The following is a 14,072-nucleotide window of genomic DNA, read 5'->3' on the forward strand; positions in this document are numbered from 1 at the left end:
ATGAACGAAAGAAATTATCTCTCAATGGCATCATAGAGCAGGTGAGTTTCACCTTGTTTATATTTTTCTGTATTTGAATTTTTTACAATAGTTTTGCATTCTTTTTCTCTTTTTTTAAAAATAGTACAAGGCGGCTTCCCTGGTGGTGCAGTGGTTAAGAATCCGCCTGCCAATGCAGGGGACACGGGTTCAAGCCCTGGTCCGGGAAGATCCCACATGCCACAGAGCAACTAAGCCTATGTGCCACAACTCCTGAGCCTGCACTCTAGAGCCCGTGAGCCACAACTACTGAGCCCACGTGCCACAACTACTGAAGCCCGCGCGCCTAGAGCCCGTGCTCCACAACAAGAGAAGCCACCACAATGAGAAGCCCACGCAGCACAACAAAGAGTAGCCCTCGCTCGCCGCAACTAGAGAAAGCCCGTGCACAGCAACAAAGACCCAACGCAGCCAAAAAATAATAATAATTAAAAAAAATAGTACAAGACTTCCCTGGTGATCCAGTGGTTAAGACTCCTTGCTTCCACTGCAGAGAACACAAGTTCAATCCCTGATCGGGGAACTAAAATCCCACATGCTGTGTGTCATGGCCTAAAACAACAACAACAAAAATAGTATAAACATATCCTTACCACTATTAATTTTTAGGCCTATCCTTGAAAATCTTTTCTGTGCTTTAGATATATACACGTGTACACAGTTTATACATATTTTAAAATAATTATGTATACACAGGAGGTTGCAAAAAGAGATTATGTGTACGCTTCACTCAGTTTTTTCTAATGATCTCATCTTATGTCATTATAGTACAATATCAAACCAGGATATTGACATGGGTACAATGTGTGTGCATATAATTGTATGCCATTTTATCACATGTAGAGTCATATAGCTACCACTGCAATCAAGGTACAGACTTCTGCCATCACCACAAAGATACGCCTTGTGCTCCCTCTTTATACTCACGCCCAACCCCATTTCTCTCACCATTCCTAACCCTCTGTCACTAATCTGGTTTCCATCTCTATGATTTCGTCATTTCCAGATGTTATGTAAACGGAAATCTATGGTATATGCCTTTTGAGATTGGCCTTTTTCACTCAGAATAAGGCCTGTGAGATTTATTCAAGCTATTGTGTGTATCAGTAGTTCATTTCCTCTTATGGCTGAGAATGATTCCCTGGTATGGATTTATCACAGTTTGTCTAACCACCTATTGGACATTGTGGTTGTTTCCACTTTTTTTTTTTTTTTTTTTTTTGCGGTACGCGGGCCTCTCACTGCCGCGGCCTCTCCCATTGAGGAGCACAGGCTCCGGACGTGCAGGCTCAGCGGCCATGGCTCACGGGCCCAGTCACTCCGTGGCATGTGGGATCCTCCCGGACCGGGGCACGAATCCATGTCCCCTGCATTGGCAGGCGGACTCGCAACCACCGCGCCACCAGGGAAGCCCTGTTTCCACTTTTTGGCTTTTACAAATAAAATAGACCATTTGTATGTAATGCAATTATTGATATTTTAAGACTTCAGTCGGCCACTTTATTGTTTTCTGGTTTTGATTTTTCTATTTTCTTTTTCCTGTCTTTCTGTTGGTTACTCAAACATGAGTTAAGAATTCCATTTTGATTTGTCTGTATTGTTTTAAAGTGTATCTCTTTGTATAAATTTTTAGTGATTGCTCTATTATATATACATAACTTAGCAGTCTACTGGTGGTAATATTTTACTAGTTCCAGTGACGTATAAACATCTTGACCGCTAATTAAGTTCCTTTCCTGTCTCTAGTTTATAATTGTCTTAAATATTTCCTCTACATACATTGAGAACTGTATTGAACAACGTTATAATTTTTGCTTCAATCATCAGATACAACCTAGAAATTTCAAGAAGGAAAGTGTTGTATTTACCTATATTTTTATTCTTTCCATTGTTCTTTCTTCCTAATGTCCCAGGATTCCTTTTTGTTTAGAGAGCTTCTTTTAGTCATTCTCTTAGGATAGGTTTGCTAGCAACAAATTCTTTCAGGCTTGCTTCATTTGAGAATGTCTTGACTTCTCCTTTATTACTAAAGCATATTCTCACTGCTTATAGAATCTGGATTGACAGTTCTTTTCTTTTGGCACTTGAAAACTGTGCAACTTCTTTCTGGCCTCCATAGTTTTAGAAGGGAAATCTGTCAATAAAATTGTTTTTTCCTGGGCTTCCCTGGTGGCACAGTGGTTGAGAGTCCGCCTGTTGATGCGGGGGACCACGGGTTCGTGCCCCAGTCTGGGAAGATCCCACATGCCGCGGAGCGGCTAGGCTCGTGAGCCATGGCCGCTGAGCCTGCGCGTCCGGATCCTGTGCTCCGCAACGGGAGAGGCCACAACAGTGAGAGGCCCGTGTACCGCAAAAAAAAAAAAAAAAAATTGTTTTTCCTGCTGTTTATAAGCTATTGTTTCTTTCTTGCTGCTTTTAAGAATTTTTTTCTTTGTCTTTAGTTTTCAGAAGTTTGACTATGCTGTGTCTTGGTGGAGATTTATTTAGGTTTATTCTGTTTGAGATTCACTCAACCTTTTTATTCTATATGTTTATGTCTTTTGCCAGTTTGGGAATTTTTAGACGTTATTTCTTCACATACTTTTCGTGGTTGTGGTGGAAATACAAGCTCCTCATTAGGCCTCCTTTGACACCCCATGTGGGCAGGAAAGGGCACCCCGTTACTCTTGTACAGGGGTGAGGGTTCAGGTTCTCCACCAGCCTCCAGTGTTACCACCCAAGTTGGGAGGTAGAGGGGTGCTTCATCACTATACCCCACATGGCCTCCACTGGAAGATAGTAAAAGTTCTGGCTTCCCACTCAGTCTTCTCTAACACCATCCTGGAAGGGAGTTGGAGTACCTCATTATAGCCTGGCAAGGGTGAAAGGCTAGACTTCCCACCGGGCTACTGCTGACAGAGGTGGTGGAACCACCACTTTTTCTTGTGATATTTGGTTGGAGTATGGCAATGTGTCAGTGGTCTCCAAGAACACTCCTTTGTTCAATGATTCACCAGGAGGACTCACAGGACTCAATTTATTGTTGTATTCACGGTTGAGATTTACAGCAGAAGGTTACAAAGCAAAATCAGCAAAGGGAAAAATTTCAAGGAATGAAGCCTAGAGGAAACAAAGCACAAGATTCTAAGAATTCTCTCTCAGTGGAATGGCCCATGGTGTGCTCAGTTTTTCAATCAGTGAATTGTGACAACACATATGAAGGGTTTTCTCCTGGGAAGCTCTTTAGAGATTCTTTACCCAAGGTTTTTGGAGGTGTGGTCATGTAGGTACTCACTTGCTAATATCAATTTCAGACTCCCAAAAGGAAAGCAGGTGAGCAGCATAAACCACGTGGCTTCCATGAACAATCTAGGCACAGTGAGACACTCTTCTCATTTAGGGAAGGTTTAATATCAGTGCAGGAAAATATCAGTGAAGTTCCCAGATGCCAGCCAAGGGAACAGGACTTTCTGGTGACAACAGGCTCAGGCCTCCCACGTTGACTCCTTTCTGCACAAGTGGTTATTAACTAAATGTTTTCTCCCTTGCTAGGCTGTGGCTTTCCTGGTTCTTGCCTAGAGAGAACAGGCTTTTGTCTGAGCCCACTGACATTTCCAGGTTGTCAGTATCTCTAGCACCCCAACTATGAAGTAAAAAGAAAACTCAGAGAACTCACTGCCTTGTCTTTCCAGGTAACTAGAGAACTCACTCCCTTGTCTTTCCAGGTAACTAGCCAATCTGCCTTCTCTCCACCTTTCAGTCTTCTTATATTTGTTTTATAGCATCCAGGGTTTTTAGCTGTACTTGGCAGAAGGAATGGGGAGAAATGCAAATACTCTGCCTCATCCCGGAAAAGGAAGTCTCTGTATTACTTTTAAAATTAATAAAAAAGTGATTTTTTAAATTTTCATTTTGAAAACAGAGTATATATATATATATATATATACATACATATATAAACAAAACATACACATATATATATTAAAAATAGGCTTAATTTTTAAAATTGGATTTAGAACATAACGTGGGATCTATCCTCTTAAAAACAATTCTAGATATACAGTACAGTATCCCTGCAGGCAGTTACACATGCAGAGTGTTAACTGTAAAACCTGTGCTTCTGGTTTATATCCAAAGTCATGTGCATAGGAGACAATATCTTCTTAATCATGTGAGAAATAATTACAAATGTCCCTACCCACACATTCTAGACTAATGAACTATTTCTGAGATGAAAAATTTAGTATGATATACTGCAACCTAATCAACATTCAATTTGAAATCGTAAACAAGAGCATCAAATTGTTATTATGTTGCAGTATTGCACATTATGAGGGCAATTTCATTTATTTGTTTTTTATATCCACAGTGACTCATAAGTGGATAAATTAATGTCTCCCAACTTCAATAAATATTAATGAAATGTCTAGACTGTTAGAATCTAAACATTTACAATGTGACAAAGCAAGTTTTGATCACCAATAAGCTATCTGTAATGAATAGTTTACCATTGTTTTATTCATTATACTTCTAATTGTCAGGAAACATTTCTTTAGCAATGTGTTAATGTCCAAAAAGCATTAGATGGGGTTCTAGAGGCAGCCTTGCCTAAAATTATCCTGACTTTGAGGTAATCAATTTCCCCTGACCTCAATACCTGTTTATAAAAATGAGCTAATCGAATAACCAAAAGATGCTTTTAAATTCTATATTTTAAATCTCTAGGGCTTCCCTGGTGGCACAGTGGTTAAGAATCTGCCTGCCAATGCAGGAGACACGGGTTCAAGCCCTGGTCCAGGAAGATCCCTCATGCCACGGAGCAACTAAGCCTGTGCACCACAACTACTGAGCCTGCATGTAGAGCCCGCGAGCCACAACTACTGAGCCCATGTGCCACAACTACTGAAGCCCGCGTGCCTAGAGCCCATGCTCTGCAACAAAAGAAGCCACCGTAATGAGAAGCCTGTGCACCACAGCGAAGAGTAGCCCCCGCTCACTGCAACTAGAGAAAGCCCGCGTGCAGCAGCGAAAACCCAATGCAGCCAAATATAAATAAATAAATATATTTATTTAAAAAAAATATCTAGGGGACTTCCCTGGCAGTCCAGTGGTTAAGACTTTGCCTTCCAATGTAGGGGGTGTGGGTTTGATCCCTGGTCGGGGAGCTAAGATCCCACATCCCTCGAGGCCGAAAAAACAGAAAACAGAAGCAATATTGTAACAAATTCAATAAAGACTTAAAAAAAAACTGGTCTATATCAAAAAAAATCATTAAGGGCTTCCCTGGTGGCGCAGTGGTTGAGAGTCCGCCTGCCGATGCAGGGCACACGGGTTCGTGCCCCGGTCCGGGAGGATCCCACATGCCGAGGAGCGGCTGGGCCCGTGAGCCGTGGCAGCTGAGCCTGCACGTCCGGAGCCTGTGTTCCGAAACGGGAGAGGCCACAACAGTGAGAGGCCCGCATACCACAAAAAAAAAAAAAAAAAAAATCTCTAGGTTTTAATTCAATAGTTCTCAAACAACAGCTTATGGACCTATTTGTGTCATGGTTTCCATCAACCTTTCACTTTCAAAATTAGAAATATAAAGATCACGTAGTGCATTTTCATAAAGCCAAATGGAAAAATCATGTTCTTTTTCACTGATATCTTTTATTACTTCTCTCATGTCTGTGTTTATCCTTCCTGGAATTTCCAGAGCTTCATTATTCATAGTGAAATAAATTTCATAGAGAATTTACATTTAGTATTTAAAATTTCATTGATAATATCAAAGTGATACATTTTTTTCTTGATGCTGTATAAGTATTACCTCAAGTGATTTGTTTTGAAATATTATTTATGGTGTTAACTAACAGAAACTTAATCAGGCTAGCTTGTGTTAAAAAAGTGGGGACTGGGGTGGGGAAGAAGGGAAGTATTACAAGGGCACAGTACCTGACAGAGGGTATTAATTAAATGTTGCTGAACCAGGTACCAAGACAAGTTTAAGATCTTTCACAATAAATCCACAGACCTTATCATTAGAGTACTGCTATTAATACGACTCTGACTCCCAGTCTCTGTATCACTCAACTTCAAATCCCCAAATCCTGGGATCAGATCTTGTGGTGGCGTAACTTAGGTGACATGTCTGTCTCTGGACTAGTCAACTCCTTCAAGGGCATCAGGTTCTGCCTAAGCCTGCCTTGACTACTGGGGAGGGTTCTCAGGGAAGAAGGCCTCCCTGTAGGTCAAACAGCCACTCCTGAAGTATCTTCTATACTGATAGTTAAGGGTGTTAATTCTCTTCCTGACAGGTCTCAATATTATTCTTTTTCTCTTCTTAACATTCTAGTTAATTCAATATTTATTTATCCACTCTGTTCTTTAGTAATAGTCACATTTTATCTGTAAGCAAAATCATTCATTTTCATCCTCTCCATCCATATCTCAGCTCTTTGGATTTACACTAATTTTATTTTATTTTGTTTGAAACGAATATTTATTTTATGTTTTCTTAACACCATAAAATTCACCATTTTAAACTGTACAATTCAGTGAATTTTAGTATATTCACAACCGTCATCACTATCTAACCTCGAAAATTTCCATCACCCTGCAAAGTGATCCAATATTTGTTCGGTGTTCCATTTCCCTCTTCCTCTAGCCCTTGGCAATCACTAATTTGCTTTCTGTCTCAAACCGGTTTGCCTACAATGGACATTTAATATAAATGGAATCATACAGTGTGTGGATTTGCGTCTGGCTTCTTTCACTTAACATAGTGTTGTGGGTTTTTTTTAAATTTTATTTATTTATTTATTTTTGGCTGTGTTGGGTCTTCGTTGCTGCACATTGACTTTTTCTAGTTGCGGCAATCGGGGGCTACTGTTCGTTGCCGTGCGCGGGCTTCTCATTGCGGTGGCTTCCCTTGTTGCAGAGCACGGGATCTAGGCGTGCGGGCTTCAGTAGTTGTGGCTCACGGGCTCTAGAGCACAGGCTCAGTAGTTGTGGCGCACGGGCTTAGTTGCTCTGCGACATGTTAGCCACCAGGGAAGCCCATCATAGTGTTTTAAAGGTTCATCCATATTCTCATCTGTATTAGTATTTTGTTCCTTTTTATGGTTCCATTGTGTGACTATGCCACATTTTGTTTATTCATTCATCAGTTGATGGATATTTGTGTTGTTTCCACTTTTTGACCATTATAGATAATGCTGCTATAGACATTTGTGTACAAGTTGTGTGGACATACATTTTCAATTCATTTGGGTAGGTGCCTAGAAGTGGAATTTCTGGGTCATATGGTAATTCTATTGTTTAACTTTTTGAGGACCTGCCAAACTGGATTTACACAAATTTTAAATTCTACCACCTGCAAATGTATTTTATGCTATCATTGCTACAAACATATGAAGAAATATTAAATAGTTCCAAATTAGGTTCATGGTTCTCAAATATTTTAAAACGTTAACACAAATCTCTCCATTATTTTCTTCTTAGAATTGCCCCTCAGAATTTGATTACATTTGAATAACTCTGATTTTGACATGAGTCACAGTTACTATTCCCTTTTTGGTATAGTGAATGTAAGTATAACTTCTTTCTTCATTACTTTCCCATAATAATATTGCTAATTAAACAATGACAATGCTAACAGCTATTGTTTATTCATGTAAGCACCTTAGTTGTATTACTTCACTTAATTCTCATAACAAACTAAAGAGCAAACTGTATATTCTGCATTTTACTCATTGTTTGAGAAAATCACGGGCAGCTGTCTGTTTAAAAGCACAATTTGTTACTTGATGTTCTACTTTTAACCTTGGTTTAATTCAGTTTCTGATCCCTCAACAAGGCTGGAGAATGCAAACTTAGGACTCCAATAAACAGTCACAAGACATATCATTAGCACTGCTTTTTAGTCATATTGGATTATTATTTCTAATCAATGGTCAGCACATCTGATATCTGGTACTATTCTCTCCAGATGTCTTCTGTATCAACTGATTTGGGACATGGTGCTTTTATGATCATGAGAAATGGAACTTCAGACATTACTTAATTAGGTGCCTGTTTGCTTTCTGTTTTTGTTTGTTTCATAAGCTGCTCCAGTGATCCTTCCATTTCTGAGTTATATTCCCACTTCCAATTGTGTTTTCTGAACTGCTCACCCTTTGATCATTCTGCTGGTTCCCTTATTATTAAGTTACTAACTGCTGACACCTGTGGCATATCATCATGTCCTAAGAAATGCCTCTAGCAGGTTAAGTATTATCATTACACCATTGTGCAGATAAGGAAACCGAGACATAGTGAAGTGTTTAAGTCACACCAAGGAGTTAGTGGAAGATGTGCACCCAGGTAGTTTGACTGCACAGCAAAATTATCCAATAGAAACATAATTTGAACCACATATGTATAATTTTAAATTGTCCAGTAGTCACATAAAACAAGTAAAGACAGGAAATATCCATTTTAACACAATTTTATTCAACCCAATATATCCACAATATTATAATTTCAACATGTAATTAATATAAAAAATTAATGAGATATTTCATCTGCTTTTCTTCATACTAAGTCTTTGAAATCCATTGTGTCTTTTCATTTCTCCAGAGAAGACATACAGATGGCCAACAATGCATGAAAGATACTCAACATCACTAATCATTAGAGAAATGCAAATCAAACCACAATGAGGTATCACCTCACACAGGTAAGAATGGCCATCATCAAAAAGTCTACAAATGATAAATGCTGGAGAGGGTGTGGAGAAAAGGGAGCCCTCCTGCACTGTTGGTGGGAATGTAAATTGATACAGCCACTGTGGAGAACAGTATGGAGGTTCCTTAAAAAACTAAAAATAGAACTACCATATAACCCAGCAATCCCACTACTGGGCCTATACCCTGAGAAAACCATAATTCAAAAAGATACATGTACCGCAATGTTCATCGCAACATTATTTACAATAGCCAGGACATGGAAGCAAACTAAACGTCCATCAACAGATGATTGGATAAAGAAGATGTGGCACATATATACAATGGAATATTACTCTGCCATATAAAGGAATGAAATTGAGTTATTTGTATTGAGGTGGATGGACCTAGAATCTGTCATACAGAATGATGTAAGTCAGAAAGAGAAAAACAAACACCATATACTAACGCATATATATGGAATTTTAAAAAATGGTACTGATGAACCTAGAGGCAGGGCAGGAATAAAGACACAGACATAGAGAACAGACTTGAGGACACCAGGTGGGGGAAGGGGAAGCTGGGATGAAGTAAGAGAGTAGCATTGACATATATATACTACCAAATGTAAAATGGATGGCTAGTGGGAAGCTGCTACATAGCACAGGGAGGTCAGCTCAGTGCTTTTTGACCACCTAGAGGGGTGGGAGGGACGCTCAAGAGGGAGGGGTTATGGGGATATATGTATACATATAGTTGATTCACTTTGTTGTATAGCAGAAACTAACACAACATTGTAAAGCATTTATACTCCAGAAAGATGTGAAAAAAAAAAAAGAAATCCATTGTGTCTTTTATACTCAGAGCACATCTCAGTTCATACTAGCCATATTTCAACTGCTCAGTAACCACAAGTGGCTGGTGGCTACTGTACTGGGTAACGTAGCTTTAGAGTATGCCTTTTTAACCCTTTATTTTGCCTCTCCCAGTACTTCTCTGTACTATTATATCTTCGTTATGATTTTGTAAAAGTTTCTTTGCCTTTCCCCAAATTTTATCGTATTGGAATTGAAATAATCCATAACTTGGGCATGGAAATTTTTACAATCACACCACTCAAAAGGAAAAATTTAAACACCCCTTCCAAATACTTAGAATGCTATTATTGCATTCATAATTCATTTGTGGGGGAAAATGAAGTTGTTGGTATTCTTTAGTCTTTAAAACATCATAAAAAATAACTATAATTAGTATCTGTGGGTTCAAACTGGAATTTAACTCACTCAACATTTGTTGTGCACCTGCAGTATCACAAACTACCAGCTGGCAGAAGGAAGAAAAAATGCCCTGAAGGAGGGCAAGTATATGGGAGAGATGAGATCTGAGTGTAAACACATCTGTTACCTGCTTTTCCCGTCTCCTCCCTAGGAAAATTGCAGTCTTAATTGTCAGTGTGCACGGTAAGTCTTTTTTTTTCTCTTTTTATGTTTTACCTCTAATTTCTCATATAACAATAGTGTTATATACTGAATTTACTTATACTACCAAGACAATCTTGGCATTTTGTAAATACTTTCTTTTTTAAAAAATTTTCTAGGGCTTCCCTGGTGACACAGTGGTTGAGAGCCCGCCTGCTGATGCAGGGGACACGGGTTCTTGCCCCGGTCCGGGAAGATTCCACATGCCGCGGAGCGGCTGGGCCTGTGAGCCGTGGCCACTGGGCCTGCACGTCCAGAGCCTGTGCTCCGCAACGGGAGAGGCCGCAGCAGTGAGAGGCCCGCGTACCGCAAAAAAAAAAAAATTCTAATTTTATTTTATTTTATTTTTATACAGCAGGTTCTTATTAGTCATCAACTTTACACACATCAGAGTATACATGTCAATCCCAATTGTCCAATTCATCACACCACCACCCCCAACCCCCCGTGGCTTTCCCGCCTTGGTGTCCATACGTTTGTTCTCTACACCTGTGTCTCAACTTCTGCCCTGCGAACCGGTTCATCTGTACGATTTTTCTAGGTTCCACATATATGCATTAATATACGATATTTGTTTTTCTCTTTCTGACTTTCTTCACTCTGTATGACAATCTCTAGATCCACACATGTCTCAACAAATGACCCAATTTCATTCCTTTTTATGGCTGAGTAATATTCCTTTGTATGTATGTACCACATCTTCTTTATCAATTCGTCTGTTGATGGGCATTTAGGTTGCTTCCATGACCTGGCTATTGTAAATAGTGCTGCAATGAACATTGGGGTGCATGTGTCTTTTTGAATTATGGTTTTCTCAGGGTATATGCCCCGTAGTGGGATTGCTATATCATATGGTAATTCTATTTTTAGTTTTATAAGGGACCTCCATACTGTTATCCATAGTGGCTGTATCAATTTACATTCCCACCAACAGTGCAAGAGGGTTCCCTTTTCTGCACACCCTTTCCAGCATTTATTGTTTGTAGAATTTTGATGATGGCCATTCTGACCAGTGTGAGGTGATACCTCACTGTAGTTTTGATTTGTATTTCTCTAATGTTTAGTGATGTTGAACATCCTTTCATGTGTTTCTTAGCAATCTGTATATCTGCTTTGGAGAAATGTCTATTTAGGTCTTCTGCCCATTTTTGGATTGGGTTGTTTGTTTTTTTGATATTGAGCTGCATGAGCTGCTTGTATATTTTGGAGATTAATCCTTTGTCAGTTGTTTCATTTGTAAATATTTTCTCCCATTCTGAGAGTTGTCTTTTCGTCTTGTTTATGGTTTCCTTTGTTGTGCAGAAGCTTTGAAGTTTCATTAGGTCCCATTTGTTTATTTTTGTTTTTATTTCCATTACTCTAGGAGGTGGATCAAAAAAGATCTTGCTGTGATTTATGTCAAAGGGTATTCTTCCTATGTTTTCCTCTAACCGTTTTATAGTATCTGGTCTTACATTTAGGTCTCTAATCCATTTTGAATTTATTTTTGTGTATGGTGTTAGGGTGTCTTCTAATTTCATTCTTTTACATGTAGCTGTCCAGTTTTCCCAGCACCACTTATTGAAGAGACTGTTTTTCTCCATTTTATATCCTTGCCTCCTTTGTCGTAGATTAGTTAACCATAGATGCATGGGTTTATCTCTGGGCTTTCTATCTTGTTCCATTGATCTATGTTTCTGTTTTTGTGCCAGTACCATACTGTCTTGATGACTGTAGCTTTGTAGTATAGTCTGAAGTCAGGGAGTCTGATTCCTCCAGCTTGGTTTTTTTCCCTCAAGACTGCTTTGGCTATTCGGGATCTTTTGTGTCTCCATACAAATATTAAGATTCTTGTTCTAGTTCTGTAAAAAATGCCACTGGTAATTTGATAGTGATTGCATTGAATCTGTAGATTGCTTTGGATAGTAGAGTCATTTTCACAATATTGATTCTTCCAATCCAAGAACATGGTATATCTCCCCACCTGTTGGTATCATCTTTAATTTCTTACATCAGTGTCTTATAGTTTTCTGCATACAGGTCTTTTGTCTCCTTAGGTAGGTTTATTCCTAGGTATTTTATTCTTTTTGTTGCAATGGTAAATGGGAACGTTTCCTTCATTTCTCTTTCAAATATTTCATCATTAGCATATAGGAATGCAAGAGATTTCTGTGCATTAATTTTGTATCCTGCAACTTTACCAAATTCATCGATTAGCTCTAGTAGTTTTCTGCTGGTATCTTTAGGATTCTCTATGTATAGTATCATGTCATCTGTAAACAGTGACAGTTTTACTTCTTCTTTTCCAATTTGTATTCCTTTTATTCCTTTTTCTTCTCTGATTACCATGACTAGGACTTCCAAAACTATGTTGAATAATAGTGGTGAGAGTGGACATCCTTGTCTTATTCCTGATCTTAGGGAAATGCTTTCAGTTTTTCACCATTGAGAATGATGTTTGCTGTGGGTTTGTCGTATATGGCCTTTATTATGTTGAGGTAGGTTCCCTCTATTCCCACTTTTTGGAGAGTTTTTATCATAAATGGGTGTTGAATTTTGTCAAAAGCTTTTTCTGCATCTATTGAGATGATCATATGGTGGGTTTTTTTTGTTGTTTGTTTTGTTTTTGCGGCATGTGGGCCTCTCACTGCTGTGGTCTCTCCCGCCGTGGAGCACAGGCTCCGGGCGCGCAGGTTCAGCGGCCATGGCTCATGGGGCCCAGCCGCTCCGCAGCATGTGGGATCATCCCGGACCGGGGCACAAACCCATGTCCCCTGCATCAGCAGGCGGACTCTCAACCACTGTGCCACCAGGGAAGCCCTATCATATGGTTTTTATTCTTCAATATGTTAATATGGTGTATCACATTGATTGATTTGCATATACTGAAGAATCCTTGCATTCCTGGGATAAATCCCACTTCATCATGGTGTGTGATTCTTTTAATGTGTTGTTGGATTCTGTTTGCTAGTATTTTGTTGAAGATTTTTGCATCTATATTCATCAGTGATATTGGTATGTAATTTTCTTTTTTGTAGTATCTTTGTCTGGTTTTGGTATCAGTGTGATGGGGGCCTCATAGAATGAGTTTGGGAGTGTTCCTTCCTCTGCAGTTTTTTGGAAGAGTTTGAGAAGGATGGGTGTTAGCTCTTCTCTAAATGTTTGATAGAATTCACCTGTGAAGCCATCTGGTCCTGGACTTTTGTTTGTTGGAAGTTTTTCTTTTTTTTTTTTTTGCGGTATGTGGGCCTCTCACTGTTGTGGCCTCTCCCGTTGCGGAGCACAGACTCCAGATGCACAGGCTCAACGGCCATGGCTCACGGGCGCAGCCACTCTGCGGCATGTAGGATCTTCCCAGACCGGGGCACAAACCTGTGTCCCCTGCATCAGCAGGTGGACTCTCAACCACTGAGCCACCAGGGAAGCCCTGTTGGAAGCTTTTTAATCACAGTTTCAATTTCATTATTTGTGATCGGTCTGTTCCTATTTTCTATTTCTTCCTGGTTGAGTCTTGGAAGGTTCTACCTTTCTAAGAATGTGTCCATTTCTTCCAGGTTGTCCATTTTATTGGCATAGAGTTGCTTGTAGTAGTCTCTTAGGATGCTTTGTATTTCTGTGGTGTCTGTTGTAACTTCTCCTTTTTCATTTCTAATTTCATTGATTTGAGTCCTCTCCCTCTTTCCCTTGATGAGTCTGGCTAATGGTTTGTCAATTTTGTTTATATTCTCAAAGAACCAGATTTTAGTTTTATTGATCTTTGCTATTGTTTTCTTTGTTGCTATTTCCTTTATTTTTGTTCTGGTCTTTACGATTTCTTTCCTTCTGCTAACTTTGTGTTTTGTTTGTTCTTCTTTCTCTAGTTCCTTTAGGTGTAAGGTTAGATTGTTTATTTGAGATTTTTCTTGTTTCTTGA

Source organism: Phocoena sinus, chromosome 3 (genome assembly GCF_008692025.1).
Source record: "Phocoena sinus isolate mPhoSin1 chromosome 3, mPhoSin1.pri, whole genome shotgun sequence".
NCBI classification, from domain to species: Eukaryota; Metazoa; Chordata; class Mammalia; order Artiodactyla; family Phocoenidae; genus Phocoena; species Phocoena sinus.